The 22,305-nt window shown below is 32.4% G+C and overlaps 1 pseudogene; it reads left to right on the top strand.

The window, feature by feature from the left end:
• Positions 1-1,988: 1,988 nt before the first annotated feature.
• LOC107022925 lies at positions 1,989-22,024 on the top strand (annotated as a pseudogene).
• The last annotated feature ends 281 nt before the right edge of the window (positions 22,025-22,305 follow it).

The following is a 22,305-nucleotide window of genomic DNA, read 5'->3' on the forward strand; positions in this document are numbered from 1 at the left end:
TCGTAGGCATTCTAGACACATTAAATGTTACTTAACATAGCCATTTTTAGGATTGTTACATTATCCCCCCATTAGGATCATTCGTCCCCGAATTATAGTACACATCATTGTAAAATAAAGAGGGTGATTTTTGAAAATATCTTAACATACTTGAGACGTTACTCTTTGTGAATTTCTGTTTCACACTACACTGGATAATGCATATTACTCAAGCTTATCTGAAGCTTCATATTTGAGATTGAAGAACTTCCTTCTGAATTGCACTTAACTTGATGCACCTCACAACTCATGCAACACAAAAAGAAATCATGTCCACGCTATACAAAAACAGCAACATGATATGCAAACATGATTTCATTTTAACTCACATAGTGCAATTATTACACATACGATTTTTGGACTTACAACACCAAGTCGACTATTGCACTAAAACTTAGAGTTTCTTATAAAAAACCAGCCTCAGGAGGATTATATCTAACCCCTTAGATAACATCTTGTTGGCCTTAAGATTTGAAATTGTATGGGTTTGTTGGATTGATCCACGCCCTGCACATTCATACCCTATCTCATGTGGCAACTGAAACCTCACTACCCTGGTTTGATAGTCTATGGTAGCATAACACTCATGGAGAAAATGCATACCTATGCTATTCAATGATTTTTTATTTGTGAATATCTTATTTACATATTAGTAGGTTGGTGCACATCCTTGAAACCTACTAGAAGCTTCGCATTAATAGATTAAGGAACTTCTTCCTAAACTAGTCTTATAAAAGTACACAACATAAATAAAAACATAAATCACATAAGTTAGCAACCAACACATGGAAAACTAATTTAGGCTACGCACCTGAGACATCACCAGAGGTGTCTTCCCCTACTCCCCCTAGACTTGAGTGCGAAGAATCGTTACCTCCTTGGAGCCTCTTCACTTGAATCATTTGGTTGAACTTTCTCCATCCTTTTTTATCGACCTCTCATACACGGACAATCCTTCATCATGTTAATGGATGATTTAGAGATATGCTTTTTAAAAACATGTCTACTAATAAGGTGCTTAATTTTTCCTTATAAGCAATATACAATATTTTTTTATAGATAGTTGAACAACTTTTTTATGATAATTGTGTTATAAAAGAAAAGGAAAGTTCTTATCTAGCGTTAAAATAATTTAATCATTTAACGACAGAACATATAAATATTCATACAAATTAGAAGAAGTTAAATATTCGATGTTAAGTTCTGTTGTTGATTGTAGTGATTGATAGTGGTGGTAGTTGATGATGATAGTTGTGGGGTATTGATGGTAATACTTAGGAATGGTGAACAATGACGATGATGATTGATAAAGATGGAGTATGGTGTTAGCAGTGAATGAATTGAATTAATGAACTATAATATTTTCAGAAACCTTTGAATGGACATGTTAATTATATAAGATTCTGTTACCTAGTCATTTATAGCTATCAAGACTAAATAAATGGTTGCATCATAAAAATATTTGCTTAATTTTTTAGGTTCAAACCTAAAACATAGAGATTTAATAGTTTATATATGAAGGATTAATGTTATATCTTTGATAATCAAACATATGAGACATAAATATTAATACTTACTAGTCTCTACATAGATATACATACATTTCTCTGTTGTGCAATATCATCAGTTAAATATGCATTATGTCAACAATGATAAGTCCTCATAAAAAACCATTTTCGTTATATATTTAATACCTCGATTTTCCATGGTCTCAACCTATAACATGACCAAACTATCTCAAATGATCACAACCATCATTGATCTTATTACATAATATATATTATTGTTGAATACACAATTTTTTTGATTTTTTTTAGTTTTGTATCACTTTGATTACTTGAAACATAGTAAGCGAATAATTCTTTTTTTTTTTTTGAAAACCTTCTTCATCACTTCATACAAGTTTTAAATTTTAAAAAGTTTTAACTAACTTTTTTATATTTTGTAACATGGATATGGATAAGCAGGAAAAAGTTGGTGATCAAGATGCAACATAGATGGAAGTTGCCATATCTTTACTTGAACCTCAAGAATCAAAAGCTGATGTTTTTGAGGTAAGCTTTATAATCCAATTACAAGGTGTTAGTTTTCGTCCTTTTCAGATATGCACAAAAATATTTTGACAAACTATACACTAATAAGCTATCCTTTTTCCTTAGGATTACTAGGTATATTAGGAATCGTAGTCAAAGTAGGAGACGAGCTACATGTTCCAATAAGATGAAACTATTTATCATGAAGTACATAAGATTGATGAACATTCATCTTTTTATTTTATAAATTAGGTATTCTATCTCTTAGATTATCTTCTTAAAATATTACTTGATATATCCACATAAATGAGTAGCAAGTGAGCAATTTTTATCTCTTTTAGAAAACCTTCCATTATTTCACACAATTTTTTTTTTTACTAAATATCTATATAATTTTTTCATATTGTCTTTTAGAATATGGATAAGAAACGTAAAGATGGTGATGATAAGAACGTAATATTAATGGAAGTTCCAATATATTTTATGGCACATAATGAATCTATAGCCAATGTTTTAGAGGTAAGCTTTTCAAAATTTTCTCCAATTATTAAGTTTTTAGTTTATTTTCTTTCAAGTCATTTACAAAAATATTTTGATGGATTCTTGGAGTAACTTCTAATGTTAATTGTGTGATGAAATAAAGAAAAATATTCTCCTCTATATGTAAAAATATGACTTGTATTGAAACAACATTATTTAAATATGTCATACATCGAATAATATGTCAAATATGTACTCTTTCCGTTTCAATTTGTATGATGTAGTTTCACTAAAATAAAATATGGAATGGATTGATATTTAGGTTCCAAATCGTCCTTTAAAATATGAAGTTTTATATATAATAGTACCTTTATGAATATTTTTCCAAATAAGGTAAAATCAACATGGTAATAGGTAAATAGTCTAATTAAACATTTTCCAATTAAGGACATACGTTATATTTTTAAGCTGATTTAACAAAGTGTTCCATATAAAATGCAACACATTGAGAATTGATTCTCTGATGCTTTATTTTTGTTTTTAGCTTTATATTATGATCAACGACACTAGCCTATAGTCTGAGTGTCTACGAATTGAAGCTATAATAGTAACCCAAGCAAGGGTTAGGGTCGTGTCCCAAGGGAGTGGTAGTGAAAGTAGTAGCTACTTAGAATTCCTTTCTAAATAGTGATAGTTTAAGACACTTTCAAATATTGACACAAAAAAAATTATTTTGTGACACCAAAGTGTCAATTATTGAAAAGGGGTTTTGTTACAAGTAGTAGAATAGAAAAATAAAAAGGAAAATCAAATATGGGAGAAAGTTCTTGGGGTGTGATCGCTATATATGAAGATAAAAGTGGTGGGTACATGCTTTTGGTAGCTAATTTTGAAGGACAATGGTGACTAGGCTAAGATTTAGGTGCATGCAAGTTCCCTCTTGGGAAACTTACCCCATATCAAATTGTTTCCTCTTGGACACCACTCGTCTAAACTATCCAGCCTACACCTTATCCAGACTCGCTCTTTCGATAAGGGTGCTTGGGTATGGGATTAGGGCTCAACCTCTCAGGCATATCGACCCACTCCTTAGGAGATCAATATAGTGGTCTTAGTTTTAGGACTTCTTCCTCAAGAAAGCAAAAAGACATTGTTTGATTTTTTTTGAAACTATAAACCCATAATTGCTAAATCACACTCTAAGAATAGGGTTTTTTACCCACGTATCAAGTAATAATCAAATATGCTCAAAATGATAATGAAATCAAGTGGGTATAAGAGATTAAATCTTAAAAGTAGCAAAGGAAGGTAAATGGAGATGACCACTTCCAAAATTAGAAGATGAACTTCTTTCTTCAAGCTTCCACAAAGACCTCTCCAAATTTTGACAGAACTAATGAAAAAAGTTTCTAAAATAAAATATCAAGTGTAAAATTGTTTTACTCTCTAATTTTCTATATATAAATAATAAAAGATTTTAATATTTATAGGCTTCAGAATTGTACTGGAAATCTTTTTGGAGAAGTTAGTCATTATTCACTAAATCGCCCTTCGTTGAGTTTATCCCCGCTTGCACAATGACTTCCTTATCTATGTCTTCTTGATCGATCGACGGTAATCTTCTGCTTCGTGGAAATGATCGGCGAAGAGCTGATTGCTTCTTTTCGTCACCTTTTGATCCACTTCCCTCAAGGCTCACTTGTAACAGAAGGCAAAACTTTTCTATTCGAGAGATCACCAAGTGTGGTTGGCGATGCGCACCTTTGTATCTCCATCTCATTTTGTTCATTTTGTTTCCTTTTTATGCCTAAGTGTCCATGCTCCTACCAAATTCAAAAATACTTTAAATTTAGGAGTTTTTATCAGATATTGAGATAAAATAAATAATTAAGGACCATATTTTCATTAAAATAAGGCCATAGATAAGTCCAATTTGAGGACTCATAAACACCCCCAACTTAATATTTTGCTTTTCCTCAAGTAAAACTTGAGTTCAGCCGTTTAAGTAAGATGTCTCAAATAGTGCTACACAAGTCTCAATCAATAATTTGCACAACAAGACTCAAATTACTCATGCATAGATCAGTTGTATACTAAAATATTCAAGTTGTGACACACCATTACAAAAGATTCTCGAGCTCACAATACTCGCTACTAATGAGAGTTCATGCTCAACAAAAATATCTACATGCCCTTACAAAAAGAAGATTCCATTTTCATACGCGTAGATTTGTTAACTTAGGGTCACAAATCTGACGAAATGCTCACACTCACAAATAGGGACACGATGCATGTTTTCACCCATAGGTTTGACCTTATTTTCCAATTGACTTTCGGTTCGTTCACTCAAGATAAAAATGTCTTTCTAAGACATGTAATGGGGATGTGTGCAAAGGTATAATCATTTAGGCACGATAGATTTTTTCTCAATGAGATGTGACTTTCTCAACACATCCCCTTTCTACCTTCATCAGTCCTTAGTCAAGTGCCTTTGAAGTAATCTTTTCATTGTTCTCCTTGGATTGCTTGGAAATCTGATTTTTTTTGTGCTTTCATTTCACAACCTTCTTATTCATTCTTCTCTTTTTTTTATATATGAAGGGTTTCCAGTTCTCCGCAATACCATGGGTTTGTGAGACTTTTCTTGTACTTCTTGACTTCTCCTTTCCCTTCTTACCACATCCCCAACTTAGGCTATTGGTCTCTGTTGTCTATTCCCTTATATAATATTTCAAGAGGATTATAGGTGAAGGATACCATAAGGTCTGGGTTTCATAGAGTTTTATCCAAAGAAGAGGTATGGATAAAAGGGTGTTCAACTTAGTTTCACACGCTCATGGGTAAGCCACAAAAAAGGTATATGTCAAAGTTGGCTTACTCTCTTTGATTATATCCTAAGATCATCTCAATAGAACCCCTTCCTAAATAATCAGACTAACTAACGTGGCAAATTCTATGTTTATTCAAGCAAGGTTCAAAGTAATCTCATGACATAAGGCATCGACACTTAAGTAAAATGAGACAACACACTTTTGCTTGTGTACAATGGTCATTGCAAAAGAATCAATTCAATAATTGGCTAATGACTGCGAGATGCTAAGAGTTCACATATTGTCTATGTAACTTCATTCGTTTTTTATGGTAACTGTACAATCATATTTGTTCGATTGAAAGCACTTTTCAATTTATCGGTATTGATCGAAACCAAGACCTAAATATGTACATTAACAACCACCTTCATCATAATAGGTGGAAAAATTTTTAAAAGTGAATTTTTCGGAAGGGTCAAAATTATCTTGAAATTAGGACCCAGAATAGAGATCCATATGCTCAAGAATCCGCAAAAAAAACATTTAAAACACAATCTAAAATAGAACAACCCATCTCAAAGCATGCAAACATTAAGCTTAACAAAACAAGGGGACTCAACCCACCACAAATAAAAGCATTTGTCCTCAAGTGTAGTTCATATAATACACAGAAGTTAATGCAAAGATATATGGAACAGAGAGTACGGAAAGAAATCTTGTTCAAGTTATTTTTCAGTGTGTTGGTTTGTTTTCCCCCATTGAAGATACCACGGTGTTTACTCCTGATAGAAACTAGTACTGCTGCCCCAATCAAGATTTGTTCTATCTCATTGGTTCCTTGTCAGTAGTATTGGGTGTGTCCTCAAGGATGTAGCTTTTTGTCAGAGCCTCTCGTTCAAGGTTAGACACTGTCGATACATAATAATGGACTTCACCTACTCTACTTTACTTTTCATTACCATGATCACATCCTTTTATGTTGTTATCTTATCAGTGGTTCTTTGGTTACGTTCGTACACTGCCATTCTTGCCTAAAGTTCATCAATAGTTGTTTTTAGTGATGTAACAACAGTAGTAAGAGAAATATGGATCATTCCTAAACTAGAGGTTTCTAGGGCAATTATCTGATGATCTGCAGACTGAGCAAGTTGTACTATTTGGTAAAGCATAGCTTGTGTGACGTAAACGTGAGGTGCGATGATAGCAGTAGGTTAATTTCTAGTAGTAGTAGGAACTTTCCATGACACTGTTCCCTTTAACCTATTCTCCTCAAGATCCGGAAGGTATTCTGCTTCGATTCTTCTAATGTTGGTGAATGATATCGGAGTGATTTCCATATCCCTCTTAGCTTATTTAGGTACTTAAGCTTGTTTTCACAATTTAGTGATTAGTACCACGATAGAAAGTGAAGTTTTGCATCATTTTGAGCACATGAGGATCTCAGAATTTATGATCTCCCCAAGATTGAGTTTAATTCTTTCAATAATGCAGCCTAGGCATGTGACCCTTCCAGGCCATAGGATATATTCATTTTGCGAAGGCATGATTGATCTACTACTAAAACCAAACCAATATCGAGGTGCTACATTTAGGCTTTTCTTTTCAATTGTTGTGCCAACTGTCAACCAATTTGGGGTATCATCAGAAATTAGGTGAGCTAACAAATTTTTCATGTTATCCAGTGATATGTCATCGGACAGGTGTTTGCATGCTTCCTCCATGTGTTTAGGACGACCTCAGTTAACATTAATACTGTCGAGATCATACCGGACCGACATCCCCCGTACAAATACAGAATCGATTGGCTTGACTGTTGCTATGTGTTTCCTTACCGATGGAATTAGAGATTTGTATGATCTGTAACACTCCCGAACCAAACTTGGAATATATGAGCCACACGGCTTAGTGAAAAGCTGAAAGTGATGAAACCTCATTGTGCTCATAATTTCAGTATATATATCAATCACCCAATCTCCGGATAAGAGTTTTTCTTCAAGAATAATTTTGAACCCATCATCCTTTGCCCTTTTTGATTATTTTGGTTGTGGAATATTCTTCTCTTTTTCATTACTACTTGAAGTATGTTTCTTCATTTTGCCTCCCTTTGTACATGTTCGTGCATTCTATGTACCCTTAGTTGTTTTTCCTTAAGGAGGTGTTAGTTTTTCTACAACTTTAGATCTGTTTATACCTGCAATCATAAGAAGATACAAATGTTGTTAGTAGGATTCAATTGGGGTTTGGTTGGTATGTAAACCAAATAAGTTTGGGAAACTATATCTAATATTCAGCGGCTAAAACTCTCTATGCCGACTGTAACACGCATTCCAAGTGAAGACTATGCCATTTATGACTCAATCAGTTTGAATGACCGTCGAGTGTCCCAGTGGGCCTGATCTTGCTCGCCAGACTACATGATGCCCTATTTGTCATGCTAGTTTCCTAAAATACACCTCACAACCCTTCAAAGAGAATTTACAAAATTCTCTACTAAACTCATAGTTGGGTTCACACAACTGTTGCCTAGGGTTTCAAATTTCTACTCATTCCCATATCAAGAAGTTCAGCATAGCTTACTCGGGAAAAACATATCTCTGGATAACAAATATCATAGTTGAAGGAGGTTCATGTAGAACTAACCTTTTCTGATGATCTGATGAAAATTTAGGTAACAAACCGACAGATAGATCTTGATTCAAGCAATAATTACTCAGCTACAAATACTTATGAGATACCATAATTTATTAAAGACTAAAATCCAGAATGGGAGTAATGTAAAAATTGAGGAGGATTAAAGGCAGTGATTTTATACAACATTTTCAGATCTCATTCCGTTGGAGACGTAAGTTAAATATGTGCTCAGCTACTTGGCGATAGGCCAAGGGATTCTTTCCTTCGCTGAGTCGTACAGAACCTCCAGATGATTTGAATAGATAAAAAGCGGACATTATCTCAATCAATAATCAAGTTGGCTCTTTGACAACGCAATTTGTGTGCCTCACATTGTTCCCTTTAGAAGCCCTCCACTCATAAATCTACAAATCAAAACACCCTTATTTTAAATAAGATATTTAAAATACTTAAAAGGGTTTTGGGTTTCCTCCCAAACAACGCAATAGTTATCATTGTGGTACGACGCCAATCAACACTTATTCTTCATCTTCGAGTTCACCCATGGTGTAGTTAGGCGAGGCTCTCGCGAATGGTGGATGACGAGATGATATCAACTGAATAATTTGATCATCTTAATGATGAATGGTTATAGTTTTAATTTTTTGTCTCATACAACATTTCTATGTTATCTTTGAGCTCATTCAACATTTTATCTTGCGTTACTAGCTCCTTCAGTCGCTTGGATAGAATGTCTACTTGGGATACAAGTGAGTCCCACTCGAGGTTTTCTTGATTTTCTTTGTTAGTTCTAGCTACATTATGAAAGGTTGTGGCTACCACATCATAGGGGTTAAGGAGCATATCGCCTAGGAAGCATTGATCAATGATACTTCTAGTTTCGGTCCTAATACCTCTGTAGAAGGATTGTAGTTAAGCCTTGTTGATCATCCCCTAAGATGGGAATGGTGCTAATACTTTTTGAAACTTCAACCACACATCCTTAAGAGTATCATCCCCTACTTTCTTAAAGGTAATGATGTATTCCCTAAGGTTTAACACATTCAAGAGAGGATGGTATGTGTGAAGTCTGCAGTGGTCTTCCATTCTTATTACTCTACATCAATACACAATCACACAATACAAAGAACCACAAAACTAAAGAAAAATTAGTATAAGGTAGGTTACAAAGAACTAAAAACTATAAGTAACTACATTTTTACGTGACAACACTCCCTGGCAGCGACGTCATTTTGATTCTTTGATACTTTGTTTTTATTTTTATTTTAGCTCGTTCTCAACCACACTAGCCTATAGTCAAATTCTCTATGACACTAGCCACAACCACTAGGTGATATTACCATTAAAATTCAATCTAAGCTACAAGAAAGAAGGACCCAACAAATTAATCAACCCATAACTTCTAAATGACACCCCAAGAATAGGGTTTTTTAGCAATACATCCAGCAACAAAGAAATTTACATAAAATGATAAAGAAATCAAGTGTCTATAAGACATTTAATATTAAAAGTACAAAAAAAAAAAGGTAAATGGAGAAGTCCCACTCCCAAAATTGGAAGAACTTCTTTGTTCAATCTTTCACAAAATCCTCTCCATACTTGAGAGAAAATGTAACGAAGAAAGTTTCTAAAATAAAATATCAAGTGTAAATTTGTTTTACTCTCTAATTTTATTTATCATAATTAAAGTGTTCGTTATTTATAGACTTCAGAATGGTGCTGGAGAATGTTTTCTGCATAGATAGTCATGATTTGGGGAATCCCCCTTTGTTCAGTTTGTCGCCGGTTGCACAATGCCTTCCTTGTCTTTGTGTTCTTGATCGGTGGGCGATAATATTCTTCTTTGCCGAGATGATCAACAAATCCTCGATTGCTCTTTTTCGTCGCCTTTTGATCTACTTCCTTTAGGAATCACTTGCTGTAACATAAGTCAAAACTTTTATATTCGACGGATCACCAAGTGTGCTTGGCGATGCACACCTTTGCATCTTCAGCTCTTCTTCTCCCTTTTTCTTCCATTTTGCGCCTAAGTGTCCATGCTCCTACCAAATCAACAAATACGTGAAACTTAGGTATTTTATAAGATATCGAGATAAAATAAACAATTGAGGACACTATTTGCATTAATATAAGGCCCTAGATGAGTCCAATTTGAGGACTCATAAACTATATGACTAATAACATTTTAAATAATACTATTAAAGGTTATTTAATAAGCCTAATCTCTATTATCAAATTGTGCCATTTCTTAGTTAATTCCTAAATTCATGTAAACAATGGTGAGTTCTTCAAGATAATTTTAGTCCATCTAACATTATTTATTTTTGTGAGAATATCAAGAACTAACTAGCACACAATCACAAACAAATAACAAATAACAAAAAAATAATATAAGGATTTAATGAAGTTCATGTTATTCAACATGTATTATAAGGTTAGCTTAAAACGACAGATAAATAATAAGATGAAACAGAAAGTAAGAATACAATCCGAGTCCACAGAAACTACTACGTGTCCTTAAGATATTTAATCCCCTCATTGTACCCACGGTTATTAATTAATTTCTCCCAAGATAAAACGGAATAATCCTGTTAAAGAAATAGCGGTACCTCAAATTTCATTAACTTCAGCGAACTTCAGAACAGGAACAAGTCACATAGACTCAGTCGATCGACACATTGATTTATTTGAGAGAAAAACATATGCAGAGAAGGAAAATTTCAGTCTGTGAAAAAACGAAAATTGACTTCCTTTTATAGCAATTTTCAGCAAGAAACGTGTCTGTTCAAAGAAATCTTTTCAGACCCGTTTTATCCAGAAAGTTGTGTCTTCTGGAAAAAATAACAACTTTTCGGAAAAATGTGTCTGTTATGAAAATAATGGCTTTTTGGAAAGTAACGATTTTTTGGGATGTTACATTACCGTTACCCGCAAATTTATAAGAGATAATATTAACAGGATTTATTTGATTTTACAGAAATTGTTTAAATAAATTTTGTCCAAAAAATTTATCAATCAATCACATCATTTGCCAAATCCAAATCCAAAGCCGAAGCCGAAGCCGAGCGAGCGACGACAACGACAGCGCGAGGGGGCATCTTCTTCTTAGATCATTAAGAAGTAATGGAAGTGTTTCCTTATGTAAGGACAACAATTTCCATTTCTTTTTCCGATATGGGAGAAATGACATTTCATTTGCACTTTGCAAAAGACTTTTCATTTTCCCTCCAAAATAGTTCCCTCACTTTTCATATTCTCTCTTTTCTTTTTCCATTCACACTTGCTAAACCCAACAATCCTCCACATGAATGGGGAAGGCTATTGTTAAAACATATGCATGAAAAAACTTGTGTGTCTTGTAGGTAAAGGTTAATCGCATCTGGATAAGTAGGTTTCCCTTTAAACTTTTCCGTAGTGAACATATATCGGATATACTCGATCAATCGATAGATTTGAAATCTTTGAACCGTCGAGCTTTGGTGTATACCTAGACAACATATGTCACACAATCAACCCTTGAACTGTTCTTGGTTCTCATTGTTTTGTTCGTTTCATCCATGAACACATCTTGGATAGTAAGTGCTTAAAGAACTGGCCTTACTGGATTCTCCTTGAAGTGGCTTACACTTCACACTTACATAGGTGATTTCTAAATGTGTTATCCCATAGATATACCATTTGATATTCCCCGTATCAAACTTAGAAACCATTAAAAAGTCCTTATGTCTTTATCCAGGTTACTAAACATTGTCTCATCATGAGAATGGACCATAAAATAATAATTTTTTCTTGACAATGTTGAACTGTCATCAATGACTTTGTTTTATCTCCTTGAACCTAGATCTTGGGATCTCCAGTCTTCTAGGTAGAGTTACCGCCACGATGACTTGTTCTCGGCCATAGTCCCATTCCCGTCGATGATTTCTCAACTCCCTCTCTAGTTAGGCCTTTTGTAAGTGGATCCGACATATTATCTTTTGACTTCACATAGTCAATTGTGATAATTCCTCTAGAGAGTAGTTGTCTCACAGAGTTATGTCTTCGTCTTATGTGACGAGACTTGACCTTATACATAATGCTTCCAGCCCTTCCTATTGCAGCTTGACTATCACAGTGTATGCATATAGGGGCCATTGGTTTGGGCCAAAATGGAATATCTTCTAAAAAATTCCAGAGCCATTTAGCTTCTTCACCTGCCTTGTCTAAAGCAATGAATTCAGACTCCATTGTAGAGCGAGCTATACATGTTTGTTTGGATGATTTCCAAGATATTGCTCCTCCACCAATAGTAAAAACGTATCCACTTGTGGATTTTGTTTCAGTTGACCCAGTAATCCAATTTGCATCACTATATCCTTGAAGAAGGGCTGGATATTTGTTTTAATGTAAAGCATAGTTTTGAGTGTCATCTAAGTATCCCAAAACTATCTTCATTGCCAACCAATGACTTTGATTAGGATTACTTGTGTATCGACTCAGTTTACTGATAGCGCAAGCTATGTCTGGTCATGTACAATTCATGACATACATTAAGCTTCCCAATACGCTAGCATAGTCCAATTGAGACTGACTTTCACCTTTATTCTTTGCAAAATGAAGGTTTACATCAATTGGAGTCTTTGCCCTTTTAAAATTCAAATATTTGAATTTTTCAAGTATCTTTTGAGTATAATGAGTTTGAGACAATGCCAGACTGTTAGGAGTTTTAAGAATTTTAATTCCTAATATCACATCAGCAACTCCTAAATCTTTCATATCAAACTTACTAGCGAGCATACGCTTTGTAGCTTTTATATTAGCAATGTCTTTGCTCATTTTAAGCATGTCATCTACATATAGGCATAAAATGACTTCCTTATTTGGAGTATCTTTAATGTAAACACATTTATCACATTCATTGATCTTAAATCCATTTGACAACATGGTTTGATCAAACTTTGCATGCCATTGTTTTGGTGCTTGTTTTAGTCCATAAAGTGACTTAATAAGTTTGCACACTTTATTTTCTTTACCAGGAACTACAAAACCCTCAGGCTGTTCTATGTAAATTTTTTCTTCCAGCTCTCCATTTAAGAAGGCTGATTTCACATCCATTTGATGAATTTCAAGACCGTATATTGCAACTAGTGCAATTAACATCCGAATTGATGTAATCCTAGTCACTGGCGAGTATGTGTCAAAATAATCAAGACCTTCTTTTTGTCTAAAACCTTTGACAACAAGTCTTGCTTTATATTTGTCAATAGTTCCATCATCTTTCATCTTCCTTTTAAAGATCCATTTTGAACCCAAGGGTTTGTTCCCTGGAGGAAGATCAACCAACTCCCAAGTATAATAGCTTAAGATTGATTCAATTTCACTATTAAAAGCTTGCTTCCAACAGGTTGAGTCGCTAGAAACATTGCTTTCTTGAATTTTTGAGGCTCACTTTCAAGAAGAAATGTTACAAAATCAAATCCAAATGAAGTAGATGTCCTTTGACGTTTACTGCGTCTTGGACTTTCTTCATTGGTTTCATTCTCTTTTGTTTCTTCTCTGGGTTGTTTAGACCCCCCAATAGATGACTCAAGTCTAGTTTTATATGGATAGATATGTTCAAAAAATTCAGCATTATCTGATTCCATTACTGTATTATCATGAATATCTGGATGTTCGAACTTATGAACCAAAAATCGACATGCCTTACTATTTGTGGCATATCCAATGAATACACAATCCACAGTCTTAGGCCCTATTTTTAACCTCTTAGGTATAGGAACTTGGACTTTTGCTAGACACCCCCACACTTTGAAATATTTCAAGTTGGGTTTTCTACCTTTCCATTTCTCCTGTGGAATTTCATTTGTCTTTGAGTGAGGCACTCTGTTAAGTATTTGATTTGCTGTAAGGATAGCTTCCCCCCACAAGTTTTGTGGTAAACCTGAACTTATAAGTAATACATTCATTATTTCTTTTAAAGTTCGGTTTTTCCTTTCTGCAATTCCATTAGACTGAGGAGTGTAGGGAGAAGTAGTTTGACGAATTATTCCAATTTCTAAACATATTTCTGCAAATGGAGATTCATATTCTCCACCTCTATCATTTCTGATCTTTTTATCTAACTGATTTTCAACTTCAGTTTTATATTGCCTAAATGCATCTATTGCTTCATCCTTACCATTTAGCAAATCGACATAACAATATCTAGTGCAATCATCAATAAAAGTTATGAAATACTTTTTCCCACCACGTGATGGTGTTGACTTCATGTCACAAATATCAGTGTGAATCAATTCTAAAGGATTTGAATTCCTTTCAACAGATTTATAAGGATGCTTAGCATACTTAGATTCAACGCAAATTTGACATTTTGATTTATTGCACTCATATTTTGGCAAAATAATTATGTTAATCAGTTTTCGCAAGGTTTTGTTATTAACTTGTCCCAAACGTTCATGCCATAAACATTTAGACTCAAGCAAGTAAGAAGAAGCAAAATCTTTATTCATATCAACTGCAATTACATTGAGTTATAAAAGGTCATCACTAAGGTAGCCTTTTCCTACATACATATCATTCTTGCTTATTACTACTTTATCATAAACAAATACACATTTGAATCCATTCTTGGTCAGAACTGGAATTGAAACTAAATTCTTTCTCAATTCTGGAACATATGAGACCCTATTCAAAGTCACCACCTTGCCTGATGTCATCTTTAATAGGACTTTGCCAGTTCCGTCCACCTTTGCAACAACAGAGTTTTCCATAAACAACTTCTCATCTGTAGGTGCTGGAGTATATGATGAAAATAATTCTTTGTTGGCACAAACATGGCATGAGGCACTAGAATCTATCCACCATTCTCTTGGATTTCCAACCAAGTTACATTCTGAAAGCATTGCACAGAGATCGTCCATTTCTCCTTTGGATTCAGCCAAGTTTGCTTGATCCTTCTTTTTCTTGTCCTTCTAAGGACCCCGACATTCAGTAGCCCTATGACCATGTTTACCACAGTTGAAGAAGTTTCCATTGAATTTATTCTTAGGAGGATTGCTTTTTGGACCAGATGCTTTCTTTCTTTTCTTTAATTTTGTGGGATCTTCTTCAACAAAATTTACTCCAGATATTGCTGAATTACCACGTGACCACTTTTCTGCAACCTTATTATCCTCTTCGATTCTCAACCTTACTATGAGATCTTCAACAGTCATCTCCTTGTGTTTATGTTTCAAGTAGTTTTTGAAGTCCTTCCATAATGGAGGTAACTTTTCAATAATTGCAGCCACTTGAAAAGCATCATTCACAATCAATCCTACATTAAAGATTATGTGAGTATTAAGGAAAAACTTAATATTTCTAACATAGGCATTAAATAAATTTATACCTTCAGCAAGGAGATCATGGATTATGACCTTCAATTCTTGAACTTGGGTGATGACGGTCTTACTGTCTATCATCTTATAGTACAAAAATTTTGCCACGATGAATTTCTTCATTCCGGCATCTTCTGTTTTGTACTTCTTTTATAAAGCATCCCAGACTTCTTTTGAGGTTTTGACATTGCTTTACACATTGTACAAAAATCTGAGTGTGTCCATGCTTTTGTTACCAAGAATCATTCATCAGATAGAGTTTCATCTGACATAACAGGAACATTCTCATTAATGAACTTCTGCACACTCAACGTAGTGAGATAGAAGAACATCTTCTGCTGCCATCTCTTAAAGTCGACTCTAGAAAACTTTGCAGGTTTCTTAGCCGGCGCTAAGGCATCATTTGAACGATTATGTGCAACCGATGTTGTTGCAGCATTTACAGTTTACTGTTCCAGCATTTGTTTGACTTGAATTAGTCATTTTTCTTTTTTCTGTCACAAATGGCAGATAACTTAAGTATTTGAAATACTAACAGTAAAAAACAAATCATTACACGGACTGTTTCTGATTTAATGATAAAGTTTTTATGTTCTTTTAATCGTTAATCGAATGAATTTTAAAAATTCAAGCAGAGTAGAAAACCATAAAGGTTTTAATCTCCAAAAACTTCAAATACAGAAACTTACTAAATTTCTTAAGATTGTTATTCAACCTGTATTATAAGGTTAGCCTAAAACGACAGATACATAATAAGATGAAATAGAAAGTAAATAGAATACAAGAAGTAATCCGAGTCCACAGAAACTACTGTGTGTCCTTATGAAATTTAATCCCCTCACTGTACCCGAGGTTATGGATTAATTTCTCCCAAGGTAAAACGGATTAATCCTGTTAAAGAAATAGCGGTACTCAAATTTCTTTAACTTCAGCGAACTTCAAAACGGGAACAAGTCACACAGACTCAGTCGATCGACACTTTGATTTATTTGAGAGAAAAATATATGAAGAGAAGGAAAATATCAGTGTTTGAAAAAATGAAAATTAACTTCCTTTTATAGCAATTTTCAGCAAGAAATGTGTGTGTTCAAAGAAATCTGTTCAGACCCGTTTTATCTAGAAAGTTGTGTCTTTTGGAAAAAATAACAACTTTTCAGAAAAACGTGTCTGTTAGGAGAATAACGGCTTTTCGGAAAGTACCCGCAAAATTTATACGAGATAATATTAACAGATTTGATTTAACAAAAACTGGACAAAATTTATCAATCAATCACATAAACGCAAACTGTTGAAAAGTTACCTCCATTGTGGAAGGTTTTCAAAAACTACTTGAAACATAAACGCAAGGAGATGACTGTTGAAGATCTCATAGTAAGGTTGAGAATCGAAGAGGATAATAAGGCTGCAGAAAAGAGGTCACGTGGTAATTCAGCAATATTTGGAGTAAATTTTGTTGAAGTAGATCCCACAAAATTAAAGAAAAGAAAGAAAGCATCTGGTCCGAAGCCGAGGCCGAGTGGGCGACGACGACGACGGCGCGAGGGGGCATCTTCTTCTTAGCTCTTTAAGAAGTAATGGAAGTGTTTCCTTATATAAGGACAACAATTTCCCTTTCTTTTGCCGATATGGGAGAAACGACTCTTCATTTGCACTTTGCAAATGACTTTTCATTTTCCCTCCAAAATAGTTCCCTCACTTTTCATATTCTCTCTTTTCTTTTCCCATTCACACTTGCTAAACCCAACAGTTCAACCAGTCATAATCCACTAAGAAGAAAGCAAAGGAGTTTTCCACTATGAAAGAAAAGAAGTTTTCTCCTTACAGTTTTATCAAGCCTTTAAAACTATATTGTGTCATGTACCATGCTTTATAATCCCCAACTGTATCTCTATGTATAAATTTCAGTTGCCCCAGACCTATAAGGAAAAGGTTCTCCAAATCCAAGAAGGGAAACATATTAAATTCTAAATTTATTTGGACAAAAGGTTTTCTAAACCAAAAGGGATAATGAGTATCCTAAAATATACCAAGAAAATTTTCATAAACAATGAACGGTTATTATAGAATTGATGCCTATGATGCTAGAGGAATGTTTTTATTTTTGAGAGTGATTTTTTATCAAGTATTATAAATATAAAAATATAAATTTTTTCAAATTCAAACCATACATTACTTAAAAAATTACTATGGTATGACCTCGGTACAAAACCTGTGTGGTTATGAAGGAAATAAAACATGTATCCTCAATTAAACTCACCACATATGGAAGTCTTTTGAACACTTTATACCCATACAATAAATATTAGATTAATTAACAACCATGTGAGATGAAATGATATTATGAAATCAAGTTCAAGCTTTGTCTCTACATTCAATTTGGTTTTTTAAATTGTCTTTTTGGCACATAAATATAAAACTACCATATGTTGTGAAAACTATCGAATGTATCCCAATTCTTCATTTTTACAACCATACCAAATAAGCAAAACTTAGGACAAAAACTTCAAACAAAATACACTATAAAAAAGTTATTCTAAAAAACGAAAATATTTAGTGTTCAATGTTTAATTTTTTTCAATGAAAAGGTAACATTAAAAATGAGTTGTAGTAAACTTTAATTTTGTTCAAGAACTCTTTAATAAAATTTACCGTGGTCAATAGAATTAGTAAATATATCATCATGTTCACTTTTTGTTTATATTTCATTAGTCCTTTCATATACTCGCAAAAAGTTCTTTAGTTTTATCATAATTTTTTTATATGAAATATAAATTTGTGGGTTAATATTTGTATTCGAAAAATTTGAAATCATGATATGAAATTGTCAAATCAATTTTTTTTGAAGAATTTCATCTCATAATTTAAAACAATGAGCTGAAATCACTTATCTGATTTTCATGTAATGATTTAAATTTACAAGGAAAATCGCATGTCTAAATGCCTACTAACTAAACATGGTAATTTTGATGAAAATTTAACAAACTTTGAATTAACATAGAGTACTTGACTTACTATTATTACTCACCTAAAACTATGTTATAGATAAATATATTAAAATACAAATTAGCTTGTGTGACCATTGAAACAATAATTTCTTTACAAGAATAGAAAGTAAAAAAAATTATGTTAACATGAAAAGTTTCTACGAAGTTTGAGTTTCTCATGAAAATCATTGCACTTGTTACTGAAATCATAAGACTTATGGAAAAACAACCATTTCTTTATCTTTGATATTCTATTACAACTTTGATTAATTTCATATTTTCTACTAGAGAATGGATAGGAACCATAAAATTGATCGTAAAAATGCAATTATGGCTATCCCCATATCTTCTATTGCACCACAAGGTGGTGTCTCATTTGTAAGCTCTGAAAATTTTTCTTTATTGTTTAACATACTTATTATAAGGTGTTTAGTTTTTTTCAACTAAGACATGTACAAAAATGTTTTGATCTATTTGGTAATAACTTGTTATTTCATATTTTCTTCTAGAAAATGGATAAGCATCACAAAGTTGATCTTATAGATGCAACAATGACAGTTCCTCTATCTTCTATTGCACCATAAACTGGTGTCTCATTGTAAGCTTTACAAAAATCCTTTACTCTTTAATATACTTATTATAAGGTATTTAATTTTTTTTCTAGCAAGACATGTACACAAACCTTTTCATTTGTTTGGTAATAAGTTTTTAAACATTAGTTATCTTATGGAAGAATGATGAAAAAATCCTCAAGCTAAAAATCTAAGTCGCATAACAACAACAACGACAATATTTAACTATGTCTCAATCAAAAATAAAATAAAATAGGCTATGTGAGTCCTCATTTATGTATTTGAACTAAACTAATTGGCCTAAAGTGATATAAATAATAATAAAAGTAAAATAGTAATTTAAATACATATAGATAATAGTACTAGTAGTAGTAGTATTACAAGTTCTCTAACATGTTTTGACGTCTCATTTAATTTTTATGATTATATCCAAGACATCAAAGTTCGAATGGATAATAAAATTATAAATTGTGCATGAATCTTTGAATAAACATCTTTGTATTATGATTATGTAATAAGATTTGAATGCTAAAATATAAGCCTGCTTATAATTGTTCATCTCTCAAGTTACATTTTCCTTAGAAATAGAATCTTTTTAATTTAGTTTTCAAAAAAAATATTAATTTATATACAATAAAATTCTAATTTAGGATGAAACTTTCATATCACATAAATCATTGATCTTATTACAAAATGTCTAATTTAGGATGAAAGTTTCATATCATATATATTTATATATTTTCATATAAAATATGTGTACGTGTGGGTGGGTGTGCGCGCCTACATGTGTGTAAATTCCTAGCAAACAAGAATTTTTGATGTTTTTTTAAAGTCTTTTCATCCATTACTCAACAAGATTTACCATTTTTTGCAAAATATCTAACTATTTTTTTCATACTTTGAACTAGAATATCGATAAATAGTACCGAGTTGATGGTGATGAGGATGCAACATTAATGGACATTTTGATATCTTTTATTACACTGAAAAAAAGCAAGCATTGAATTTTGCAGGTTCGCTTTGAAAATTTTCTGTAATGATAAGTTTTTTTCCTTTTAATACATATACAACAATCTTTTGATGAATACCTAAACAAAAATTTAATGTTAATTTTTTTTTGGAAAGAAGAAAATGTTCTTCTATAAAGTGAAAAGATATGATCTATATGACAACAATATTTATATATCTCATGTCTATAATAATAATATAAACAACAAGAAACCTAGTGTAATTTAACGAAATGAGGTATGAGAAGAATAAAGTGTACACAAACCTTATCAGAAACTTTGAGGTAGATTAGTTATTTTTGATAAACCCTTAGCACCAAAAATAAATTCTCCAAATAAGTATATTTGTGTGTATATATCTATATATAATTTGTGTTTGCGTGCGTGTGCGTGTGTGTATGTAAATTCCTAGCAAGGGATCAATTTTTATTTTTTTTTTTGAACGTCCTCTCAATTACTCCACACATTTATTCATTTTTAAAAATATCTGATTATTTTTTCCATACTTTTGAATAGAATATGGATAAGCAGTACCAAGTTGATGGTGATGAGGATACAACATTAATGAACGTTCCGATATAAGTTGTTTTTTTTTTCTTTTAATACATATATGAAAATATTTTGACTAATACATAATAATATTCTAATGTTATTTCTTTTTTCTAGCAAGAAAAATGTTCTTCTCAAAAGTTTAAAGATGTGATAGGTATCTCAACAATATTTAAATACTTCATGTGAATAATATTACTGATAATAATAACAATAATAATAATAGACAACAAACCTAGTGTAATCCAACGAAATGGGATATGCAAAGAATAAAATGCACAGGAACCTTATCATTACCTTTGAGGTAGAGTTGTTGTTTCTGATAAACCCTTAGCACAACCAAAAATTAGTCCAAAAAAGTGTGTGTGTGTGTGTGTGTGTGTGTCTATATATATATATATATATATATATATATATATATATTACTTATAAAGGTCGTCTAGTAAGAGAATTCTACAGTTTCATTCAAAATTTATCGTACAAACAGGTCAGAAATAATTTTAGCTAGGTGTGAGCTATTCTTTTAGATAGAAGTAGAAGAAACACACTTCATCGTATTGTTTTGATCTTTTAGAAATCAAATATTGATGTTCCAATATCTTGTGTACCACTTGATCACAAAATTTTGATACTGCCGCTTTGAATAGATAATTACCTTTCGAGAATGGATATAGCATAAATTTGAATTCTATACATATTGTTTTGGTGGCAGAATGAGATTGTACCAAAAAATATGCATTACATGCATACTCATACATTTGAACAAAGAAGGCAAAATTTGATCATCAATAATATTTCTCGTCTAGGTGGCTTAATAATAGATTATGTAAGATTCCTTTTGAATAATCTGCATGTTTCCCTGCCAACAAAAATGATTATGTATATTTTCTTTTATGAGTTTGTGATAAGCATTTAATAATTATTAATAAATAGATCTACCTTCATGTAGTGACAAATAAAAAGTTTTGATCTTTGATAGAAGTGTATAAATTTGTTGTATATGGGAAAGTTCCTTAATTACCAAAGAAATAAGGATAAAATGAAGAAACATCGCAGGTTAGCTCAAAATTATTATATTAGAATACATAATGATATTGACTATTTTCTACACTATCATTAATAAATTAATTTACAGGTGACACGAAGACGTAAACCACTTGTGCGGGATAAAAAATTGATAAAAAATTTATATAGTTGGAACATGTAATACATCTTATAATGGGGTATACATTAAGAATCGGGGAGAAGCTAACTACTTATCTCAACATGACATCCCTTCAAACATTGGTAAGCAAGTTACTATATATATTGGTATTGTTGTTGTTGTTTTCAACTCATTATCTTTGCCTTTGTTGATTTTTATTGTTTTTTAATCTTCTTGTGGAAAGAAAAAAAGAGAAAAAGATGAAATGAATATTTATGTGGGAATCAACAAGTGAACTTGGGAGATGATGGAACACTTGTCAACTCAGGAGATGCTATATTAAGTCCTCCAATACAATCTTTTCTTTACCTTTGAGACTTTGAGCTCATACCCAAGACACACAATGAAAATCTTTCTTAGAAAAATTATTATTATATTAGTTATTAAACTAAATAGTTTTGAAAGTTATCTTTCCTAGGTTTTTTATGAAAAATTATTGAATTCAGACTTATTAATGTACATTATATTTAATGTTTGATTTTACCATTTTTAAGACTATGAATTTGATTTCGAAAAGCTTACTATTATGTTTTTTTCCTAATAGTATTGTTCATATTAGAACAATAAAAGATAATAATATTTGTTTAAATATTGATTGAACTTCTTCCTCCTCCTTTTTTTCCTCCGCTTCTCCCTCTTGT

This window comes from Solanum pennellii, chromosome 1, assembly GCF_001406875.1.
Source record: "Solanum pennellii chromosome 1, SPENNV200".
In the NCBI taxonomy this organism is placed as follows: Eukaryota; Viridiplantae; Streptophyta; class Magnoliopsida; order Solanales; family Solanaceae; genus Solanum; species Solanum pennellii.